We start from the raw sequence: 24,130 nt of genomic DNA, 5'->3' as shown, positions 1-24,130 counted from the left end.
AAGGGTGCCGGGGACATATTGAGCATTAATATTTTACATGCAAAAGGCCTCCATTTGTCTTTCTCTCACCCCATTTTACTCCCAATCTAATAATCTTCGCCAAAATGTGTGAGAGAGACAAAGTGGTGGCGAGGGAGAAAAAGACACGCACGCACGCGCGCGCACACGCACGCACGCACGCACACACGCATGCACGCAGAACAGGAAAGACAAAGCCAGCCGCATGGCAAGAATTTCTACGGGAGGTATAAGACACTGGCGTTCCCTCAAAATGACGTGTGCACCCTACACCCCTCGCAGCTCTCTCTCTCTCCCTCTTCTCCGCATGAGCCAAATCCATTCCTCAGCACATTTGCAGAGATCCTGCATACTGAGGAAGGCAGGGAGGGGCAGCCAATGCCTTGTGCTGTAGAATTAACCCATTTCGACCGAGAACGACTCTGCAAATGTCTTCTAAATCCTGACAGTTTTCTGAAACATTTCTCAGACATTTTCATGTCAAGAACCGCCAAAAATGTATGTAATTGGCCGACGACCCCGTCTGAAAATATGTTGTTCCAGGGACCCCCCCCCCCCCCCCCCCCAAGAAGCAAAGATTTGAGTTGAAATGCATTTCACTCTGAAATAGTATATATATATATATTCAAAGATTTGCGCCACATTTTCATGATTTTTAAAAAATAGCAGACCCTACAAGCTCGTAGATCTGCTATTTTTCAATAGCTAAAGTATATAACATAATGCTTAAAACACCAAAAGGGGTTCCCTGTTCAGAATGGGTTAATGCAGTGTCCTACACTGTGTCACAAATGGTGAGTTCAATGTATAGCTCAACCACTTCAACTATTATAATTCTGGCCATGTCATCATCTTTTGGCCAACATTTGTCAAAAAAATTGTATAGATCAGCTATAGATCTAGAGATTTGGCGTAGAAAAATGGGGTTACCTCGATTATTGATTGAAGCACAAGGGTTTCAATGGTAACCGTGATCTTAGCTGTGAACAAAAGAGAGAGGTATGCATGCTGTAGGTCAGGGAACGCAACGTTTTTGGCTGAAATGCTTTGGCCATGTCCTGCGACCCCCCGCATCTCCCCCCTCCCCACCACCAATACAAACTGACTGCAGAAAACAACCTAATAGAGAAAATGATATCCTAAATTAATTCTGAAACCAGATGTAATGCACTATGTGTACTATGTAAAATATTAATTTCCATTTTCCAGCCATTATATATTTTTTATAATAATTTGGGTTCCCCCAAAATAAAGTGGTGACCCCCCCCCCCAAAAGGTCGCGACCCACGGGTTGAGAACCCCATGCTGTAGGTGAGCCACATGGCATAGTTTCAGCCTATAGTTTCAGTCCAAGTGTATTTCAGCACCATCTGGTGGACAGATGCGCAGGCAGAGTGACATACAAGCACTAAGGGATAAACATGGCTTTGGAATGGGTCACTTTGAAGGATCTAGAAGCTCACAACTGCTATTTTCTACAAATCCTGACAGTTTTCTGAAAAACCCATGTTTCTATGTTAGTGGTTATCAAACATTTTCATGTCAAGGGCCCCCAAAAATATATGTAATTGGCCGCCGACCACCCATCTGAAAATATGTTGTTCCAGGGACCCCCCAGAAGCAAATATTTGAGTTAAAACGTTCACTCTGAAAGAATATATTGAAAGATTTGCACCACATTTTCACAAATTTAGCAGACCTACTGTACAAGCTCGTAGCGCGGCACGATCTGATTTGAATAGCTAAAGTATAACATAATGCTTAAAACACCAAAAGAGGTTCCAGCCCCCCAAAATGGGTTAAATTTCACTTTTGGGTCTCAAGCTAAAACACTTGGGAACCCGTGTAGTAGCAGTGAGCACATGTGGTGTTTCTGCTCTCCCCCAGAGGATTGTTTTCTCTTTTGGACAGGAGAAAATTTACATTTTCTTCTCCTTTGATCTTTGAGGCAAGGAATGCCTCAGCAGCAACCAACGGAGAGGCATGACTTTATGCCACAATATAGGCCTTGCATGGTTCAGTCCTGTGTCGGAGACACTTTGATCTGCACCACCGTCCGCGCAAACTGTATTTTTATCACCGTTCACTGGGAGAAAAGGAGGAGTTTGGGGGTGCTTGTCATTACAGGAGATTAAAAAAAGTCTAGGCATTTCTAAAATATGAAAGATCTAAAAGCTCACAATGTAAAGTGTGGTAGAGTAGAGAGAAATAAACTGTTTTCATTAGGCCTGTATCAGAACATATTTGATATTAGACTATCATAGTTTTGGTTGATTGCAGTTGAAGTGAAACCAAGTGCAATGTCGTAGTACGAAGACTGCATGTGTTCAAAACTCTTGAAACCAAAAACAAAGAAGTGACTTCAAAGCATGGTTCAATTGACATCCTTGAATTCCTTAGAAAACTAAAACATGCCAGCCAGCATTCCACCAAAACCAGCATGAGTGTTACATTATGTTGCTTTATACATAATGGCATGGTTGGACAGGACACACATACACAAGTACTTATTAACACATATATTTTATTTTAGAAATGTTCAGAGTTGAACTTTTCATGGCTTCCTATGTCTCTTGGGGATTTTAATCAGAGCACTTGACAGTTTCAGGACAACCGTGCAGCCGCGCTCATGTTTGAGTGCCTATCAACACATTTTACAATTTGGACACTTCAAACTGAAATTGCGTAATGGCTTCAGAGCTATTCTTTTCTTGTTCTAGAAGATTATTCAATGGTTTTGTGGCAGCACAGTAGGAATACAAGTTCCACATGAAGTTAAACCAAGCGTATGAGAAACACAAGGTTACTGTGGCCGTGTGGGATGTGTTGTGAACCCGTTTGTGAGTCTGACAATATGTCGCCATTATCGTGATCTGGAATCCTTGGCAGTCGTGCATGGAAATGTCATGTCAACTCTGACTTGACTTGACTGGTTGAATTGTGAATAAATGCTCATAGCAACGCAGTCTGAATGGTCACTTCAAACTAATACATGGTGGAATCATGACAATGTGCTTGAATCAAAAGTGATGACTAACATCTGGGAGTCTTTGTGATTTACAACTAAATGTAAGGGATGATATTTCGGTTGATTGCATTTGAGTACTGTCATTACAAACCCAGTACTAAATACTCCTGAAACCAAAAACCAGCAGGAATAAGAACAAAGCCCTGTCTGTCTTCGAAACAAACGTGGCTTTCCTCAGAAACATGTCAGACAGCCAATTCCAATGAAGTGTTGCTATTTAAAGTCACCTTTGAGTTCCTTACTGTGTTTCGATAATGTCGAGCATTAAACGACAGCTAAAAACGACAGTTTTCTGCCGTTTTAACCCATTCTGGGCGGGAACCCCTTTTGGTTGTTTTAAGCATTATGTTATGCTTTAGCTGTTGAAAAATAGCAGATCTACAAGCTCATAGAGTGCCACGCTATAAACTTGTAGGTCTTGTAGGTTTGTAATCGTGAAAATGTGGTGCAAACCTTTGAATATATATTATTTCTTTCAGTAACTCAAATATTTGCTTCTGGAGGGGTCCCTGGAACATCGTATCGCAAACCCTCTCAATACAGAGCGATTTACAGTAAGCAAGAACAACACATGGTAACACAGTAAACCAAATACATGCTGTACAAAATAGTCATCAAGCATCATAAGTAGGCCTACGCTATAAGAACCTAACATCCGTCTAACAGTACAATTTCTATCTCCCTTCAATAGTTTTGGAGCCAGAAGGGAGAAGAGTACGTCTGGGACGTGTGGCGAGCATTGTTAGTGAATGTTCTGCCAGCTTCCCTGTGTTGGCTGATCCGAGAGTGCGGGGAGGTTGGCAAGGGTCCGATCTCAGACTTTGAAGATATGGGGGTGCCATATACCATCGGATGCTTTGAAGGCCAGCACCAGAGTTTTGTACTCTGTGCGGGCAGCAACTGCATGGGAGCCAATAATGGCGGTTGGGAACCCCTGCTCTTAGACTCTAGACCCCATTCCCTCCCCATCCTTCAGACCACTTCCATAACCTCAGGCTGCAAAATGTCTTCCTCCAGCCCTTCATCCCCTCAGAGTTGTTCTGAATTACAAGGATTACAACTAAAAGACTGCTATCGCTCTTTTCTCCCTCTACAAAGAAAGGTAAGAAAGCCTTCTAGCATGGAATTCTCCTTTAGCTATTTTCTTGGCACTCGATTCTCTCGACCATTCACCCTGTCGTTTGGTAGGGCTCGTGCCATTTACTCTGGATGTTGCACTTTGCGGGTCGCTGTGTGGAAAGCTGCCTAAATAGTAAATTGTAATTGTTTTTCAGCCACCAACCCGAGGACTTTGTGCTGTGTGTAATGTAGTGAGGAAAAAAAAGTGAAAGTGGGATATCCGGAGAGAAGCTGTGAGAATCAATGTGAGGTTGCCTCGTGTGTGTGTGTGTGTGTGTGTGTGTGTTGCAGAGTGGGAGCTAAGGAGAGTGTCTGGCCTTGGACAGGCAGTATCTGCCCACTGTACAATTGCGTGAGTATATATTTCTGTCTGTGCAAGAGCATATTGTCTCCATCAGGCAGAAACCTCATATCTCTTTTTTAAACGTTTTCTTTTTAACGTAAATTAGCGGCCTGCTTCGTCATACCACAGCATCAAAAGTATACAGATCCACATGCTTGAAGCACGACACGAAGCGGCACGTTTTGAGCGCGCAGATCTGGTTTCTACCCGATATCCTCGCTATATAGTGTCAACGCGTATGTCCAAAAAATAGCGGATCTACAAGCGCACATCGTGTCTCATCAGGAGGCGTTGTGTGCTTGTAGATCAATCGGCTACTGTACTGTATTATGACAAAGTAGGACATTAATTTACGGAAAAAAAACAAATGAGGCCAGACAGTGGCTATGTGTGTATTTATGTGGTGTGTCTGCTCTGTACCATATATATTATATAGTATACCATACTGTATTTGTACTGCAATCTTTTGTGAGAACCGAATGTCCTCACACTTCTAGAAAGATGAGGAGGAGCATTACGGAAGGTGGAAAGATATTTGGTCCTTACTTTTCTAAAGAACTTTTGTGGGTTTGAACTTAAGTGTTTGTTTTGGAATTAAGAGTTAGGCTAGGCATAATAGGAATGTGTGTGTGGTGTTGCTTACATTTAGGGTTAGAAGTTAATAGGGAATGAGTGTTGCGTGCGTATTTTTCCATTGGGGCCTCCACTACTCTTCTAATGTGTCTCAACAGTCCCAAGGCCATGAGCAAAGCCCTAGCCATGAGCACCATAGCCTGAGGACATCCCTACAGGTTAGTCTCTGAAGGCACACGGACAGCTAGATGCTGCAATACATTTAAAAGAGTGTGTAAGTTCAGGTCAGTTTACCATTAACCCAATACCGTAAGACCGGAGTTTTCTGAAAAACCTATGTTGCTATACAGTGTAAGTGGTTCTCAACCTTTTTTCATTTCAAGGACCCCCAAAATTATATGTATTTGGCCGTGCTATGAGCTTTTTTTGTTGAATAGCAAAAGTATAAAATAATGGAAAACGACACAGATGTTTTCCTTAGCTTTAAAATGGGTCTTGGGTTAAAAGGCAATGCACCTTTTCCGTTTCCAACCAAATCAGGTTACAGTATCATCAGGTAGTCAGCTTAGTCAGGCTATATACAAATCTGTAGTGTAGAATGAGAAGAAACCACTGCCAATTCTGAACCTTGCAACAGTAAGGTTTGTAACCAGCCCAGGGGTTCTACAAGGACAATATGTCACATTGCAATGCATTATGGGTATCTGCCATTTTACTGAATGCTCACTAAGAGGTGTGCCCGGCGGTAACGTTTGATTAAAGTGCTCTAAACAAACGTATACGACGTAGTTCCGAACGCCCCTCAAAAAGGTGACAAAAAAGGTTTTTTTCAAACGAGGTTGTCTAAGGCTATATAGGCCTAATAATTCTGTTCTACAGTGGTGGTGATGATGATGATGATGATGATGATGATGTGTTTTGAGCCATTTGCCACAATAATTGAACCGCCAATCGCTCTGGGAAGACGATCAACGGCTGTCTATTAGCAGCACGAGAGACAGAGAGAGAGAGAGAGAGAGTGAAGAGAGAGAGAGAGAGAGAGAGAGAGAGAGAGAGAGAGAGAGAGAGAGAGAGAGGGGGGGGGGGGGGAGGGGCACAAGAGAGGAGAGCAAAGAAGATGGGAAAGGAGAGAGCAAACAAGAGACCCATAGCTAGAACTGAGTGGGAGAGAGAGATAGATAGAGAGAGGGGGAGAGAGAGAGAGAGATAGAGAGAGAAAGAGAGAGAGATAGAGATGGGAGAGAGAGAGAGATGCGAGAGAACTAATGTGGCATAAAAAGCCAATTTTCTGAGACCTCTGAGAGTCCCTCCTGGGTGCAGACAATTACGTTGCGGACAGAGACGCCGGTTATGATTAAACAAGTGGACATTCTTGACAGCAGAGATAAACCTTTATAGAGAGTGGACGGGTCTGTCTGACAGACGAGAGCTCCGTTTGTCTCGGCCTCAGTCTGAGAACTCATTTCCACACTGTTGGTTGGTGCCTCCAGCAAGGACCGGGAGAATGGACACGGACGGGCGCACACACACACACACACACCCCACCGTGGAGCCATTGGCATGAAACACAAGGTCAAGTATACACATACATGCACACACACACTCACAAATTGCATGCATTCATCCAGGCGCGCACACACACACAGTCTCACACACACACACACACACACGCACACACAAAAAAATTGGGGTGGGATTTTGAAATATTCTGAGTTGAACTCATAGTGACTCCCCATCTCTCTTGAGGTTTTAATCAGAGCACTTGACAGTTTCATGACAACTGCGCTCATTGGGTTTGTTTGAGTGCCTATATAACACATTTTACTACATGTTGGATCCTTCACACTGAAATGGCGAAACGGCTTCAGTGCTATAGCTGCGCTTTTCTATAGTCGTCATGAAATAATTCAATAGGCTGTCCACAGCATACACAGTGTTTACAAGATGGTTCACATTACTCTACACAAGCTTTTGAGAAAGACAACGATACGGTGACTGTGTGGGGCGTGTTGTGAACATTATTGTCGATTCTGACAATAACATGTTGCCATTATTGTGTGTTTGAGTTCCTGTCAGTCATGGATATATGGCAGAAACTAGGTTGAATGTGAATGAATGCTCACGCCAATGTGGTCTGTGTGTACAATACATATGATATTGTCTCTATCGGGTGGAAACCTCATATGTCCAAAACTGCAGCCGATTTTTCAAAAATAGCAGACCTACAACTTCATAGCGCGGCACTCGGTTCCGCGCTATGAGCTCGTAGATCTGCTATTTTTCAATAGCTAAAGTATAACATAGTGCTTTAAAACACCAAAAGGGGTTCCCACCCAAAATGGGTTAAATGATTACAGGCAAAAGCAAAGATTTTGACACAAAATACAGATTATCTGCTTCCATAGCAATGTGAACAGAGCAAAGGTGTTGTGTCCCATTACCAAAGCCTTTGCGAGGTGAAAAATCACGACCTAAACATGCAATCTTCGTAATATTTAAAGGACCACTTCACCACTTTTCAACCTATCTTCATATAATAGGTCCTCACTAATAATCACGAAAAAAATGGCGCAGTTTTTTTCTACTCGGTCTGTGTCTCATAGGAGGGCTGTGGGCAGTTTAGAAACCATCTGTGAAATCATCGATGGGGAATACAAGCTAATAGAAACTGCAGGCTTTCTAGTCCTGAAAAGTTGCAATGCGGAAATGGAAGCCATCATTCTCACGATAATGAAAATCTAAACATTTTTGTAAAATATTCTTGTTTAAAAAATAATCTGCCTAATGATGATGTCACTGGAAGACGGTTTCTAAACTGCCCACAGCCCTCCTATGAGACACAGACTGAGTAGAAATAATCGTGCCATTTTATCATGATTATTAGTGAGGACATATTATATGAAGATAGGTTGAAAAGGGATGAAGTGGTCCTTTAAAACACTGACGCTCTTTAAAAATAGTTTTTTTTTATCAGAGTCGAGTGACTTAAACGATGTGCAGTCCTTTAAAACATTTAGACCTGACATCGAAATTTAAAAAATGTCTTTTTTAAATGTTTTTCTTCCCCTGAAAAACCTCATGTTTCTTTATCAGTGGTTCTCAATATTTCATGTCAAGGACCCCAAAAAAGATATATGTAATATGCCTCCGCGCCCCCATCTGAAAATATGTTGTTCCATGGATCCTCCCCCCTCCAGAAGCAAAGATTTTAGTTAAAAACTGAACCTCTGAAAGAATACATATTCAAAGATTTGAGGCACATTTTCAAGATTTTTCAAAAATAGCAGACCTACAACTACAAGCTGTGAGCTTGTAGATCTGCTATTTTTCAATAGCTAAAGTATAACATAATGCTTAGTTAACTTAAAACACCAAAAGGGGTTCCCGTCCAGAATGGGTTAATGCATTACCATAATGTGTTTCTGCAATCAATACGCTCTGAAGAGGAGCACCATTTTTCCCCACAAACGGTAGATACAACTTATCTTGCAGCAGTTTATTATCTCTCCAAAGAGATGGATCCTCCTAAAGCAAATGATTTCCCTTGCTCCTATATACGCATACCTGAAGGACTGTATACATTATGTCATTATGTGCACTTTTTATAATATTAAACATTGTGCTCACAATTCAAATAAATAAGTGATGCATTTGGTGGCAAGTCTTTTTTTCCACATGCAAGAGTTTTCTTGGGTGACTTTCTTTGGTTTGACGTGCAATGTTGCAGAAGAAAGCATCAATTTGGTCTGGCATTTTTGGATTAAAGCCCTATCGAGCGCTCGGTGTGATTCAGACGTATGGATTTACCCCCAAAAATGAAATGCCAGCACCTATTTTCACATCTAAGGCCTCAAAAATGTTGTTCCTTTCTTCCCCTACATGTAATGAGGGTTTATTTTATTATTATTTAACCTTTATTTAACCAGCAAAAAAACACATTGAGACTGAAGTCTCTTTCACAAGTGTGAACTGGCCAAGAGAAGAGGCAAAATAAGTGACACAGCTCTGCCAGTAACGATAAATACAAGACTATAACAGGACAACATGAATGCAACGCTCATAAATACAGTAAACCCAGCCACTACCGAAAAAGCTCAGAGGGAACATCTATGATCCTGCATTTATATTCAAGGTTCCAATCATTGCATTATTTCTAGCCCGAGGCAGGTTGGTGACACTAGTTGCTATGATACATATCCTTTTTATCATCTTGATACGCAGCACAATCTCTCTCTCTCTCTCTCTCTCTCTCTCTCCCTCTCTATCAATTCCCAGGCCAGCTCCTTCCCCTACCTCTCTCTCCCAACACACACACAGACTTCAGACATCAGCTCGGTTCCTTTCCAACCCACACCTCCGTGCACACGCACACACAGAGCTTTCGGCAACAAGCTCGCTTGTAGTATAGAATCGAAAAGGGCCTATAGAAGTTAGAAGACAAAAACTAATCTCTGTTCCCCAACCAACCAACCAACCAACCAACCCAACCCACACACACCCCTCCCCCAAGCTCAGGAGGTTTTTTTACTGCAGCGTCACTGAACCGCCACCCCAACCCCCAACCCCACCCTCACCTCTCAGATCTCTTCTTTATGTTCAGAAGATGACAGGCAGCGACATTTCACAGGGGGGCTGATGTCTCTCAAGTATGTATGTCTCAGTAATGATCTGAAATGAAGGGGCGGGGGAGAGCGTTCTATTTTTAAGACGCGCTCGATGATGCGTCGTAAGACAAAGAGGCCACAACTGTCATGGTTTGTTTGATGCACAATGTCATCATTATACGTTGCCTCGGGCCGCGATGAGCGAAGGCGGGGCAGCGCGTCACCAACTGGCTGACCCTCGAGGAGCGTCGGTGTGTCAGCAACACGTCGCATCTATCCAGTCACGCTTTCAGACAGTGTCGTTTCCGTCGACTAAAACTAAGACGATAATTGTTCGTACACTATACCTTGTTTCACCGACGAAAACTGAATGGAAACTAAATGAAAGCCAAGCTACGACGACTAAAACGAAGACTAAATATACTGACAATTTCGTCGACAAATAAAACCTGGACTAAAATGTTAGGAAGGGACTAGTGGACAAGAGATCCAGTATAAGTCATTTTACACTTGGTTTGCATGGTGAAAATAGCAGATCTACAAGCTCACAACGTTGCTACGCTATTTTCAGCAAGTGTATAAAATGAGTCATTACGACGTCATGCAAGGCCTGCCAAAATACATTTTTGGTCGACTAAATCATCTGTAGATCATCGGACTTCCTACACCCACACACAGACGGCTAGCACTTTCAATATCAAATGACACTGATCACCCCCTTTAACCTCATGCCATCTGGACAAAGATACAGAACCTTGCCGTTGGAAAAAGGCCCGGTTTTAGTAGGAGTTTTTTTTCCGTCAGCCGTCACGGCATTAAAAAAAACTGCCCCGCCGATAGGATGGTTCTGTATACTGTGGGGACCTCATGTTTTTGTATTGTCTTGGTGTTGTCATGTGCTCTGTGTCGTTTGTGATGTTGTGGGTGTTTGAACAAACGGTGAAGACGAATATCCTTCGGGACAATAAAGATGATTATTATTATCATCAACACGTGGCCCACTGAATTACACACGATTAGCCCACATCTGTACAGCTCTGTGGATACAGAGACACGTACTGCATGTTCCAGACATAATATGCATTAGCTCCCTCCGCTGTCAGGTTGGACCAAACAGAGGTTTACTGTGAGAAAGTGAGGTTTGTTTTCCATCTCAAAACATAGTCTTATCGTGTACCAAAAAAGGAAAAAGAAAAATCCACAGACACATTTGTGTACATGTTGGTGACCCCTGACCCCTGGTTGTGTATAGCTGCACTTTTATCAGCCAAACTTAAGCTACGCTTATTTGAAGAACAGCCTTCACTTTGCAAGCAAACAAGATAAGTGTTATAATCATGATCGCCCATGTCTGTGTACTTGAACGTGAGACACAGTGTATACTTGATAGGTTTTGTGTACGGCCTGATCTGTAGCATACTTTATAGTTAGGCTACGAGAGACATCTCAGACAGCAAGGTCAGCCTTGCCGCAGCTAGCGGTTATTATGTCTCATATCTTGTTGTTACGTCATTAGATCCAGCACTATATCTATATATGTTCCTGTTTGTGTAATAAACTGTGTGAACCTTTAGCGTGATACTGTCTCGTGTCGCGTTATTGTTCTCCCGGGCCCGCCGCCGCAGTCGCCGTACCGAAGGAATACTTCAACCGGATTATCACACACCACCCAGCCTGCACACACTATGTCTGTCAAACCAGACGAGGGTCCAGTACTTAGAGTTTACAACAATAAGTATACATCCATATAATCGTGCAGTCAACATATACCGCGTCCTCTGTAAGTTGACATACTGCAAGTAATCTCTTGACTGCTGTCTGCGATGCTGCAAGACTTTGGTTATACTTGGCTGGCAAAACTGTACCATAGTTTTCCAATTGTTGCTTTTCTACCTGCACAAATAATGTTACACTGCACGAGATCCTTTAGTACGCGTTACCCCTTTTGGTGTTTTAAAGCATTCTGTTATACTTTAGCTATTGAAAAATAGCAGATCTACAAGCTCGTAGTGCAGGCTGTAGGCTGCTATTTTTGGAAAATCGTGAAAATGTGCCTCAAATCTTTGAATATATTCTTTCAGAGCGAACGTTTTTAAATCAAAACTTCTGAGGGGTTCTCCTGGAACAACATATTTTCAGACTGGGGTCGGTGGCCAATTACGTATATTTTTTGGGGTCCTTGAAATAGTGAGCACCACTGATACAGAAACATAATATAGGTATTTCAGAAAACTGTCAGAATTTAGAAGACATTTTTAAATGTCGATGTCAGGCCTACATTGGTTAAGACCTTCAAGACCACCTTCTTACTTTTGCTCTTAACATCAAGTTTTCACCCAAACACCTGGGTTTGCAGCAAGACTCCCAAACACCTGGGTTTGCAGCAAAGACTCAGGCCCTGAGGTGATAATAACACCTGGGTTTGTAGCCAAGACTCAGGCCCTGAGGTGATAATAACACCTGGGTTTGTAGCAAGACTCAGGCCCTGACGTGATAATAACACCTGGGTTTGCAGCAAGACTCCCAAACACCTGGGTTTGCAGCAAAGACTCAGGCCCTGAGGTGATAATAACACCTGGGTTTGTAGCAAAGACTCAGGCCCTGACGTGATAATAACACCTGGGTTTGCAGCAAAGACTCAGGCCCTGAGGTGATAATAACACCTGAGTTTGCAGCCAAGACTCAGGCCCTGAGGTGATAATAACACCTGGGTTTGCAGCCAAGACTCAGGCCCTGACGTGATAATAACACCTGGGTTTGTAGCAAAGACTCAGGCCCTGACGTGATAATAACACCTGGGTTTGTAGCCAAGACTCAGGCCCTGACGTGATAATAACACCTGGGTTTGTAGCAAAGACTCAGGCCCTGACGTGATAATAACACCTGGGTTTGCAGCAAAGACTCAGGCCCTGAGGTGATAATAACACCTGGGTTTGCAGCCAAGACTCAGGCCCTGAGGTGATAATAACACCTGGGTTTGCAGCCAAGACTCAGGCCCTGACGTGATAATAACACCTGGGTTTGTAGCAAAGACTCAGGCTCTGACGTGATAATAACACCTGGGTTTGTAGCCAAGACTCAGGCCCTGACGTGATAATAACACCTGGGTTTGTAGCAAAGACTCAGGCCCTGACGTGATAATAACACCTGGGTTTGCAGCAAAGACTCAGGCCCTGACGTGATAATAACACCTGGGTTTGCAGCAAAGACTCAGGCCCTGACGTGATAATAACACCTGGGTTTGTAGCCAAGACTCAGGCCCTGACGTGATAATAACACCTGGGTTTGCAGCAAAGACTCAGGCCCTGACGTGATAATAACACCTGGGTTTGCAGCAAAGACTCAGGCCCTGAGGTGATAATAACGCCTGGGTTTGTAGCCAAGACTCAGGCCCTGAGGTGATAATAACGCCTGGGTTTGCAGAAAAGACTCAGGCCCTGACGTGATAACACCACCTGGGTTTGTAGCCAAGACTCAGGCCCTGAGGTGATAATAACGCCTGGGTTTGTAGCAAAGACTCAGGCCCTGAGGTGATAATAACACCTGGGTTTGTAGCAAAGACTCAGGCCCTGACGTGATAATAACACCTGGGTTTGCAGCAAAGACTCAGGCCCTGAGGTGATAATAACACCTGGGTTTGCAGCCAAGACTCAGGCCCTGAGGTGATAATAACACCTGGGTTTGCAGCCAAGACTCAGGCCCTGACGTGATAATAACACCTGGGTTTGTAGCAAAGACTCAGGCCCTGACGTGATAATAACACCTGGGTTTGCAGCCAAGACTCAGGCCCTGACGTGATAATAACACCTGGGTTTGTAGCCAAGACTCAGGCCCTGACGTGATAATAACACCTGGGTTTGCAGAAAAGACTCAGGCCCTGACGTGATAATAACACCTGGGTTTGTAGCCAAGACTCAGGCCCTGACGTGATAATAACACCTGGGTTTGTAGCCAAGACTCAGGCCCTGACGTGATAATAACACCTGGGTTTGTAGCCAAGACTCAGGCCCTGACGTGATAATAACACCTGGGTTTGTAGCCAAGACTCAGGCCCTGACGTGATAATAACACCTGGGTTTGTAGCCAAGACTCAGGCCCTGACGTGATAATAACACCTGGGTTTGTAGCAAAGACTCAGGCCCTGACGTGATAATAACACCTGGGTTTGTAGCAAAGACTCAGGCCGGTGATAATAACACCTGGGTTAGGGTTTGTAGCCAAGACTCAGGCCCTGAGGTGATAATAACGCCTGGGTTTGTAGCAAAGACTCAGGCCCTGAGGTGATAATAACACCTGGGTTTGTAGCAAAGACTCAGGCCCTGAGGTGATAATAACACCTGGGTTTGTAGCAAAGACTCAGGCCCTGAGGTGATAATAACTCAAAAAGGCAATTAGCGGCGAGGCCACGAAAAGTGCCTCAAAAGTAATTAGTAAAGTCTTAGCAATCTATCCTCAAACACACAATCTATCCTCAAACACACCTGTATCTATCCTCAATCTATCCTCAAACACACATGTATCTATCCTCAATCTATCCTCAAACACACATGTATCTATCCTCAATCTATCCTCAAACACACATGCAACCAGTTAATTAAAACAGGAATAGTATGTGCTCTTCTCCTGGTTTCAGTAAAAAAAAAAAGAAGAAGCAGTCTTAATTTATTATAACTACTATTGTCTAGTATTTTATTAATGCCAACATCTGAGAGTACACTGCCTCTCTCTCTCTCTCTCTCTCTCCAATACAAATGCATTACATACAGTATGAAAGATACAAATACAGTATAAAATAAAAATCTCTCTCCCCCCCCCCCAATGTATCCCTCCTGCAGTTTACGAATGACTGGCATGTTTTGACAAACTCTTCTTGGGGGAATTGAAATAATGAGGACAATCCTTCGTGAGAAAAATCAGGGTTATTTAGCAAGGTTGCTTTCACCGAATCATAAAAACCTAAAAGTCTGTCCAAGAAACACAGCGAGTGTCAATTTGGCTCTGGCAGTGTATGAAATTGAACCTAAGGGTCCATTTCGTATTTTGGTTCCATATGTGCATTCTTAGAGACACATGGACATCTTATAGACTTTAACCGAAGCCCTGATGTCACTCGCTCATCCCCTGGTTCACGTTAGTAATTTCTCTATTGGAGAATAACATGGTCTCATCTTAAAATCGTTTCATATAAGCGTTGTGGTCCAAAAATAAACAAGCTGTCTCTGCGTTATTGTCAGGGAGGTGTCTCTGTATCGTTTGCGACCGTCAGTCACTCATATATGATACAGTCTGTTTATATAGCGAAAATATAACTAATTCAGTAGCAGTAACAAAGGCGATTTCTCTCAGTAAGTTGATTCTTCCTATCCATATGAGTGAAGCGGCCTGGATGACATATACAGTTCTTATATGAGGCGATCCAAATGGGGATTACAATGCAAATAAAAAGTACATGAACCTGTGGATTTATCGCCCTCTACCGATATTGACGACGGACTTCGTCAGTGCTCAAGTGGAACCTGCCTCGTCTCCTCTCGTATGGCTGTCCACAGGTGCGCTGTGAATACGGGGACGATCCCCGCGTTAACCTCTACCGGCTTCTCGTGAAGCCCGTCATCAACACATAAGCCGCCTTCTGAGAGTCTCTATCTGTCTGTGTCCCCCCCCCCACCGCCCCCGGGAGACCTTCGTCACTTAAGCAGGTCTTTGTCGCTCAGCTGCCTTCAAGGCTGATAAACCTGCGGCTTTAAGTCAATGGAACATCAAAACGACAGTGAGAACTCACTGTTTACCCCGCAAACCCAGAGAAGAGCTGAGCCCCGGCACCCGGGGGGGGACGGGGGACGACTTCTTTAACCCATTTAGACATAGAAAACCTATGTTTCTATGATTTGAATATATATTAAAATCGCCACATTTTCACGATTTTTCGAAAATGGCAGACCTACAAGTTCATAGCGCGGCACTCGGTGCCGCGCTATGAGCTTGTAGATCTGCCATTTTTCAACAGCTAAAGCATAACATGATGCTTAAAACACCAAAAGGGGTTCCTGCCCAAAATGGTTTAAGGACAGTTCGACTGAGAGACTGTTTCGCCCTAATTTGGCGCTGTATACACGGAAGATCAGGTGAGCTCATCGACCGCGCGAGTCCTTCATATGGACAACTCGTCTTCGTTGCCTTGTCCCCGTCTCAATCGTGCTTCTATATATGTTTCAGGCCATGCACACACTCAGACATGCACAGAATCCACAGAAAAACACAGCTCACTATAGAGTTTGTTCTCAAATAAAAACGCTCAAGCGACTTTTTAAAGCTCGCTATATATAGGCAATATTCCTCACCCGTCCTTCCTCTTCGATGTCTCCCTTTTGACTGATACCTGTCCATTCAAACTCTAGACGGGCCCGCCCCAAAGTTATTAGTGCAGCCGGCGAAAACTAGAGTTCTCAACAGGCCCGAAAGTTAAGGACGGGCCCATATCTGGTATTAGATTGTGTACATTTTGAAAACAAACTGTGTATACTGTAGTTTTATTTTGCAGATCGCTACTCCCACTGTATTCTAACAGTTATTAGCGCAGAAGCGCCCGGCAGCCGGCGAAAACTAGGCCCATGAAAACCTGCAAAAGTCAGTTAGTCTGCTCCATATATGGCTGTCATGGAGAAGACATCATCACCTAGATCTAACTCGGTCCTAACTGGGCTGACCCAAAAAGGTCCCACCTGGCCTTACTAATTACTAGTAATTAGCACACATTTTATGCCCTACCCGGCCGGAAAACAAAAAGTATAGGCCTACCTACCATGGACCTCAGCAATGTTAACTGGTTTTGATTGATTGATTGATTGATTGAGAACACGACACACCCTGGGGCTTAATTTCCATTGTGGTCCCGTGCATTCAATTCATAGCTCCTGACTTCCAAGGTAAGGATATAGAATAGCATCAGCTTCGTTTGAGCTTATTTCGACACCTCTCATGTCATATACAGTATTCGTTCGGTCTACTTCTATATATCTAATATATATAATAACTTAAGCAGACTTAGCAGCGGAACGGACCCCCCCCCCCCCCCCCACAACCCCCTGAGCAATTCCAGCCCCATTTATATATACTCCCATTGTCAGTCCTGCTGCCAACACTAGCAGACAGACCGAAGAAAGGAGAGGAGCGCCAGAAGGAGAGCTATTCTCCTCCATCAACGCCTCGAGGGCACCTGGTGACCACTGGCCATTGTGTCCTTTTACAGGGAGGTCAACGAGGACCACTCCACCGGGTCAACCACCGACACAACGGCCTCAAGTTTTGTACAAGCCTCTCGTGACCTTTGACTCCCCATTAGTGTTCTGCACCTTGTGCCGTGCTGATGGGCAGGACACAGTTGGGAGTGGGAGTGTCTGTGTGTGTGTGTGTAAGTAATCATTAATTGCATGTGGATAGGAACATGGGGGGGGGGGCTTATTGTTTATACCAGGTCCACTCCCCTCGCCCTGTGGCCCTGGCCCTATTGCTAAATAGTAAACGGTGCATTTATATAGCGGCGCTTTACATAGATTGTGCATTACATTCACCCATTCATAAACAGATGGCGGTGGAAACCATGCAAGGCACCAACCAGCACATCAGGAGAAATTATAGGGGTTCAGTGTCTTGCTCAAGGACACTTCGACACTAACTCTGGCGGAGCCCACAGGGTTCGAGCTGGCAACCTTGCGGTTACCATCCAGCCACTCTACCCCTGATCCACCACCACCCCAGTGCTGTTCCCTCACGTCTGCCTATAGGCGCATATGCAGTTCATATCAAAACATTTTCATTTCATTTCATCTGAATTACCGGTATGTCTTTTCATAACATCACGTCAGGAGGAGGGAGAAAACAAAACAAGATTTTTGCCTATAATGCCATGCCAGGGTTATAATGTGCATGGTAAAAAAAAAAAACATTTGACCAATCCTGACCTCTAATTCAATTTGCTATCCTTGTGATGGGATAAAGTAGACCTTTTAAGCAGTTACCATTACTTATAAGAGTGTGCACCCTGGCTGTGCCTATATACTGTAAGCAAGGTCACAGAGAGAGAAAGGTTTTCTATATAGTGTCTGAAAAAGTACAGACACGTCAGAGCTCTCCAGGACAGACGACCCCTCTGGCCTGCGCTTCAAGGGGCGCCCCGACCAACGGACTGATATGATCCAATCTAATTTGCGATGTAACAGGTCGTATTTGCTTTCATCTATGTCATTTGCTGTTCATATTCATATCACATGGACCCATTCATTTTGGGAGGTCCCATTGAGTTTACAACCCGTGTATTGGACTTTATGAAGCCCTGAACGATAACGACGCATCGCTTGACATGAATATGTTTGAGAACCACTGCGCGATGGCCAGCAGAAGAACTTTATGCTCATGGGGACATTATCGTGAATACAATGACCTTGAGACCAATCCAAACGATTCAAAGCAGACATCGTTATATATATAAAATGGTAAATAGGCCACCTGTTGTAATTGTGAGAAATGTTCAGGCTTTGAAGATGCAAAGTACATGCAGGCCCCTTAACATCGTCGAGAGTCTAGATATCAGTCAGCATGAACTCTAGGCAAGTGAAACGCATCTCCATACATACGGCACCTTTGTGAGACTTCTCGGTCTCTCATTTTCATAGCGCTCTTTGAAGCATCTGGCCTTGTTTACAGCAACAAAGGAATGGCAGATATTAGAGGAACTCCCCCGCCGCTCCCTTCAAGGGTTGGAATATAACTTCCCGACACTGCCAGCCCCGCAATCACCATGGCATGAACAGAGCATACCACGAGACACAGCGTGCAATTCATCACTCTGACTCAAAGTCATATGAAAAATATAATCGCAACAACATGATGCAATGCATCGATGCAGAGTGAAAAATGGAGACGATGATGGAACCAAACTACGGCTGTGATTATAATTTATTTTTATTTTTTTACTTTATTGCTTTTCCAATTAATCAAATAATCTAGAAGCACATCCTATCTTGTATTATGTCACAGTAAAACTGGCTTAAAAGGAGGACTGCATGGCGTCTGGCATTTTTGTCAAAGTAAAAACAAAAACATATTATTGATTAAACGAAATCAAACAAGTCAGCCGTAGCATTTTAACAGCCACAGGAATGGACCGCTGCATTATTCATTGGCGACTCACAAGAACCGGCCTCTCTGTCCCCTTGTGTGCTGCTCTGGACACTGAAGCTAGTTTGCTGAGCCATGACGCTGCTGCTCTTAGGCCAACTGCTCGTGAGTCTACTCACGTTGGACGAACACACACACACACACACACAGACCAGCAGATTGCCGGCGTGCGCGGAGGCTGCACCCCCATTGCCTGCATGGTTTCACTGCAAACGGCACAGGGCATCATCCATTTCCCCGCGCCGTTAAGGTATTCTCTAATGACGCACAAGGCAGACAGACTGCAGTATCAGCCCCCTTTTCTGTGCGTGCGTGCGTGTGTTCGTGCGTGAGAAAGAGATGTTTAATGGGTAAGAATACTTATGGTGGAGTTTAGGGGCTTACATTTAGGAAAAGTTGCAGGTTGGGTTGAGGGTTAGGGAGGATTAGGCACTTAAGAGTATAGTTTTAGGGGTTTAGGGTTAAAGTTATGCCTGATTTGTAGTTACTTGCATGCCGTCATTGGACCAACGAAAGAGTTGATCTACAAGATAATCTATTTTTGGTGCACAACGCCTCAGGGTTTGGGTTAGAAATGGCCAAAGAAAGAGTTAAGAATGCCATTTATAAAACTGCCGTCCTAAAATGTTTATGTATGGTATTATAAATGTTACAAACGTAAGAGTCTGAGAGAGAGAGAGAGAGAGAGAGAGAGAGAGAGAGAGAGAGAGAGAGGGGGTAAGAGAGACGCAGGGAGGGAATTGAAAGGAAAGGAGAGGGGGAGGAAGGTGGAATGAGGACATGCCACTGATGGGCATATTGTCTGCCTTTTGAAAGCGCTGCGCACTTCGTTCCCAGCTTCTCCAGAGCGTTCACATTCAAGCTTCTCCTGACAGAGCACAGATCACATTTGAGATGTTGTTAGTTTATTCTTCTTCTTTTCTCTTTTAACTGGACCAACTCCATCCGCCCCTGTATCCTTGCAGCCATGCGTCTCTTAAAATCCTTATTTACCGCTGCAAACGCTTGTGAAATCACGTCCTATTATCCACACACTTCTGTGACAAGTCTGACAGCACATGATTTTATTGAACAAAAGTGGTAGCGCTCTATTGACGGGCATATATACTTCTTAGTGTGACCCACGGTCTGAATTTAAAGTAAGTATGAAGTCACATAAACAACTCTGATCGGCAGGCAGAAATCGCTGGTTGTTTGTACTTCTGTATCCTTTTCTATACAGTCTGATTATGTGATGTGAATATGTGTCTATTTGTCTGTTTTTAAGAGCACTGAAACAAATTCCAACAACTATGTTGACATGGCAATAAAGTCTTGAATCTTGTTAGTGTCCTAATATTATGGTCTCAAACATTTAACCACATTATTCCTGGTGTCCCTATATTAGCAATAAGGATTATTAACACTAACGCTAAGCTAATAGATGAACTACAAGCTCCATGTTGCGAGCTTGTACTATTTTCGCAATTTGTTGTGCAACAAAGTATAGGCCTACAGCAGGGATTACACAGTTAAATTAAATTTAATCTGTGAGGTTAAAGTGATTCCAATTTGCAGCTGCTTGAGAACTGTTGAGAATGGGGCCTCAATTCAAAACTAAGTGGGAAAAAGGTATATCTGCTGCTCAATCGAATGACTGCAACTTTAATTAGAACCATTTGACAGAGAAGGACCGAAATGGCCCTCGAATGCAATTAAATTATCCTGCAGCTAAATCCAAAGATTGGCTCAGAACTAGATAATTTTATCCAATTCATCCATCACTGACAGCTTTTACTCGCAGTTACTTTTGATTTGTGTTTCAACCAAATTAAACGGATAGCAAATCTGTCTCTTGGTATTTCTCTCGGCCCATTTATTTCCCCTGCTATCTCCAGGCACCGTCGTGAACCTGCAAGTGCAGACGTCTGTCCGACAAAACAAAGCACTGCGTATTAAAGACCAGTTTCCTTTTCTTTAGCTTTCAGTCCTATTTGAGCCGTTGCTCAAAGCAAGCAAGTATGCAATCTATTGACAGCCGATAGACATTAATGATATACTGCGATGAGAGAGAGAGAGAGAGAGAGAGAGAGACCATTTCTAGATAGATTCTGGTCCATGTCTTATGCAAAAGTGTTGCCATTATGGGCATTATATCGACATATCGATATGAGACTGACTACATATCGTGTGGCATAATGGGTTGTATTTTGAAGTGAGTAGCGTGTGGACTGTCTCTGAATGTTAGCTGTCACCGAGCCTTATGTACCCTCTTCTAAGGTTAATGGTAAATGGTGCATTTATATAGCGCCTTTATCCAAGGCGCTTTACATAGATTGTGCATCAATTCACCCATTCACACACACATTCATACACCGATGGCGGTGGAAACAATGCAAGGCACCAAACTGCACATCAGGAGCAATTAGGAGTTCCGTTTTAAGTCACTCCTGAAGACCCATTTTTATAAAGCTGCTTTTAATCCTTTATAGTTTTGAATGTTATGTATTTTCCTATGTTATTGTTTTCCTTCTGTTATCCAATGTTTTATTATCAGTGTGTTCATTATTGTGTTCTCTTTTGTTGTTAAGCACTTTGTGACCTGTTCTTGAAAGGTGCTATATAAATTAAAGCTTTATTATTATATTATTATTATTACTTACATGGTCAGTTAAGACCGAGGTTAGCGTAACGGGTTAGAGTTATAGATTTAAGGAGATTAAATCATCGCGATAACATCAAAAACCGCTATACTTTATCCTTATGCAAAACACTGTAAAGGGAAAACCACGTGTAGCCCGTGTGTGGGAGATCACTCAGCAATGGAAAACTGACCTACAGTTCAGTTCGCTTCCTGACATGCTTCAAATTTTTTGATTCTCGCCTCCACATCGTAACTACTCTGCGCACACTTATAAAAAGAAGAGCATGGGCCATCTCTTCGTGTGGTGTGCTGCTGCTGCTGGGCCATACTGCACTTCTGAATGATGCGTTTATTCCGTTTAACCCGTGTGCCCTGAACTTAATCGCTATTGAGAGCAGGACTGGAAAAAGCCTTGAGTGCAACTGCGGTTGAGGCTTGACCGCTCCGTTACTGTCTCTTGCACCAAAGTACCTATAATGTATGTATGCTAGCCAAGTGTGCTTGATGAAATATTATGTTGTATACTGTACCTGACCTCACCGTAAATCTATAAACGTACATTCAATTATACCCCACCCCCCCCTCCACACACGCACACACACACACACACGCACAACACTCACAATTACCGTATGTGCATCCCCCATTGCTACAAAGAGCTGGTTATAGATGTTAACGTGTCTGACCTGTACCTTTTAAACGTATTCTTATCCAACCTTAACTTTTTTTTGTTCTTCTATTTGATCATATTTGATTTCATCACAGTCCAGCATTAATCCTTATCATCTTGTTTCTTATTGCATTCATCCCGTTGTAATGTATATGCTGCATTCTATTCTGTTCTGCCACAACGCCATCGAGAGCATCCTGCCGGGCTGCATCACCTACTAATGATATGAGCCTATATGTAGCCTGGGATTTTAGGGTATCAATTAATTAATATTACGGCACAAGTGTACATATGGGAATGGCACTGTCCTCGATCACAGAGCGCTATACAGATTGCGGTGTGTGTGGACGACCCAGCACATCGCTGTGGGTAGTAGTAAACACAGAAGTTTGATAAGCAGAATTGCCAGTTAAACCAGTGGTTCCCAATTTGTCTCATGTCAAGGACCCCCAAATTGACACTAATTAGCCCACGGACACCTATTTGAAAAGATATGCTTGCATAAGAGACGATATTTGTGGCTCTAGCAGAGATTCTCAACCCGTTTAATTTCAAGGACCTCCAGTTTGACATGAATTAGACTATACGGACCCCCATTTAATGGCATTTCCATTTCTGAGACCCCAATTTATATTGTAAAATCAATGTTATTTTAACTCTGAGAGTGTACAAATGGATCCCAACAGGTCCATTTGGTTCCATTTGTACACTCTCAGAGTTACAGACCCATAAGGCTCCATTTGGTTCCAAACTATCATTTAGCTGGGGGACCCCCTGGAACTCCCTCAAGGACCCCTGTGGGTACCACTGAGTTAAACAATGGACATCAGGCTGGGGTAGCTTTAGATCTAATCAAATATTTTCTAAAATAACTGGTGCATTGTGAGCTTGAAGATTGTCTGTTTCCGTTTACTCTAAAAGTATAAAACATATGGCTTAAATTGTTATTAGGTAATTAACCCCCAATTGGTACAAGGGATGTTTGCACTAAAGTTGCTCAAAATGAGAGCATCCACTAAAACATATGACCGCAGTAGATCCTCCAGGTGGGATTTGATCTCGACAGAGCCGTACTGTACGTCATCAGTGAATCATTCCAACTGTATACCACTGTATGAGACTAGAGAGAACACGATAGTGTAGTAGAAGTATTAGTAGAATTGAATGAACGTGTTTTATGAGGTCAAAGTTCCTTTGATCTTTGAACACCAACTTCTAATCAATAATAATAATAATCATCTTTATTGTCCCGAAGGATATTCGTCTTCACAGTCTGTTCAAACACCCACATCACAAACACAGAGCACATGACAACACCAAGACAATACAACAACATGAGGTCCCCACAGTATACAGAACCATCCTATCGGCGGGGGCAGTTTGTCTTAATGCCGCTACGGCTGAGGGAACTAGACTCCTACTATGGACCTATTTCCATGGCACGGTTCTGCATCTTTGTCCAGATGGCATGAGATTAAAGCAGCGATAATTCATCCTTGAGCCCTAGTATAGTGGACCCAACTGGAGGTCAAATTGACCTTGACTTCTACCAAAGAGTGTGTTGGCAACTCAGAGAATAACCCAAGAACCCTTGTGAGACCTTGGACATGGTAGTGTTATACATTTATTCCTAGGGCAAAGTAAACAAAGAGCTATTGAGAACACATGGACATGCACGCACAGAGTCATCCACCCACCCACACAAGCACGTGGACACATGAAGGCCTGGTATAATGGGGTGCCAAGTGGATTTTGTGTGTGTGTGTGTGTGTGTGTGTGTGTGTGTGGGTGTGTGTGTGTGGGGGGGGCTTACAGCTGGAGGATCATTCAGATTCTCAGTCCGTCCCGACTCTCCTCTCCCCTCTAAGCATTTTCCCCTCGCTCGCCTGGCACCCGTCCAAATGGCTCGGTGACGCCGCCGCCGCGATGTCCGTGGCTGTGCCCGAGGGAGAATATCCATTATCCCCTCGCTGCC

The sequence above is a fragment of the Protomyctophum bolini genome (assembly GCF_963924005.1).
Source record: "Protomyctophum bolini genome assembly, chromosome: 24".
NCBI lineage: Eukaryota > Metazoa > Chordata > Actinopteri > Myctophiformes > Myctophidae > Protomyctophum > Protomyctophum bolini.
The sequence above is the reverse complement of the archived record's forward strand: the minus strand, read 5'-3'. Positions refer to the sequence as shown.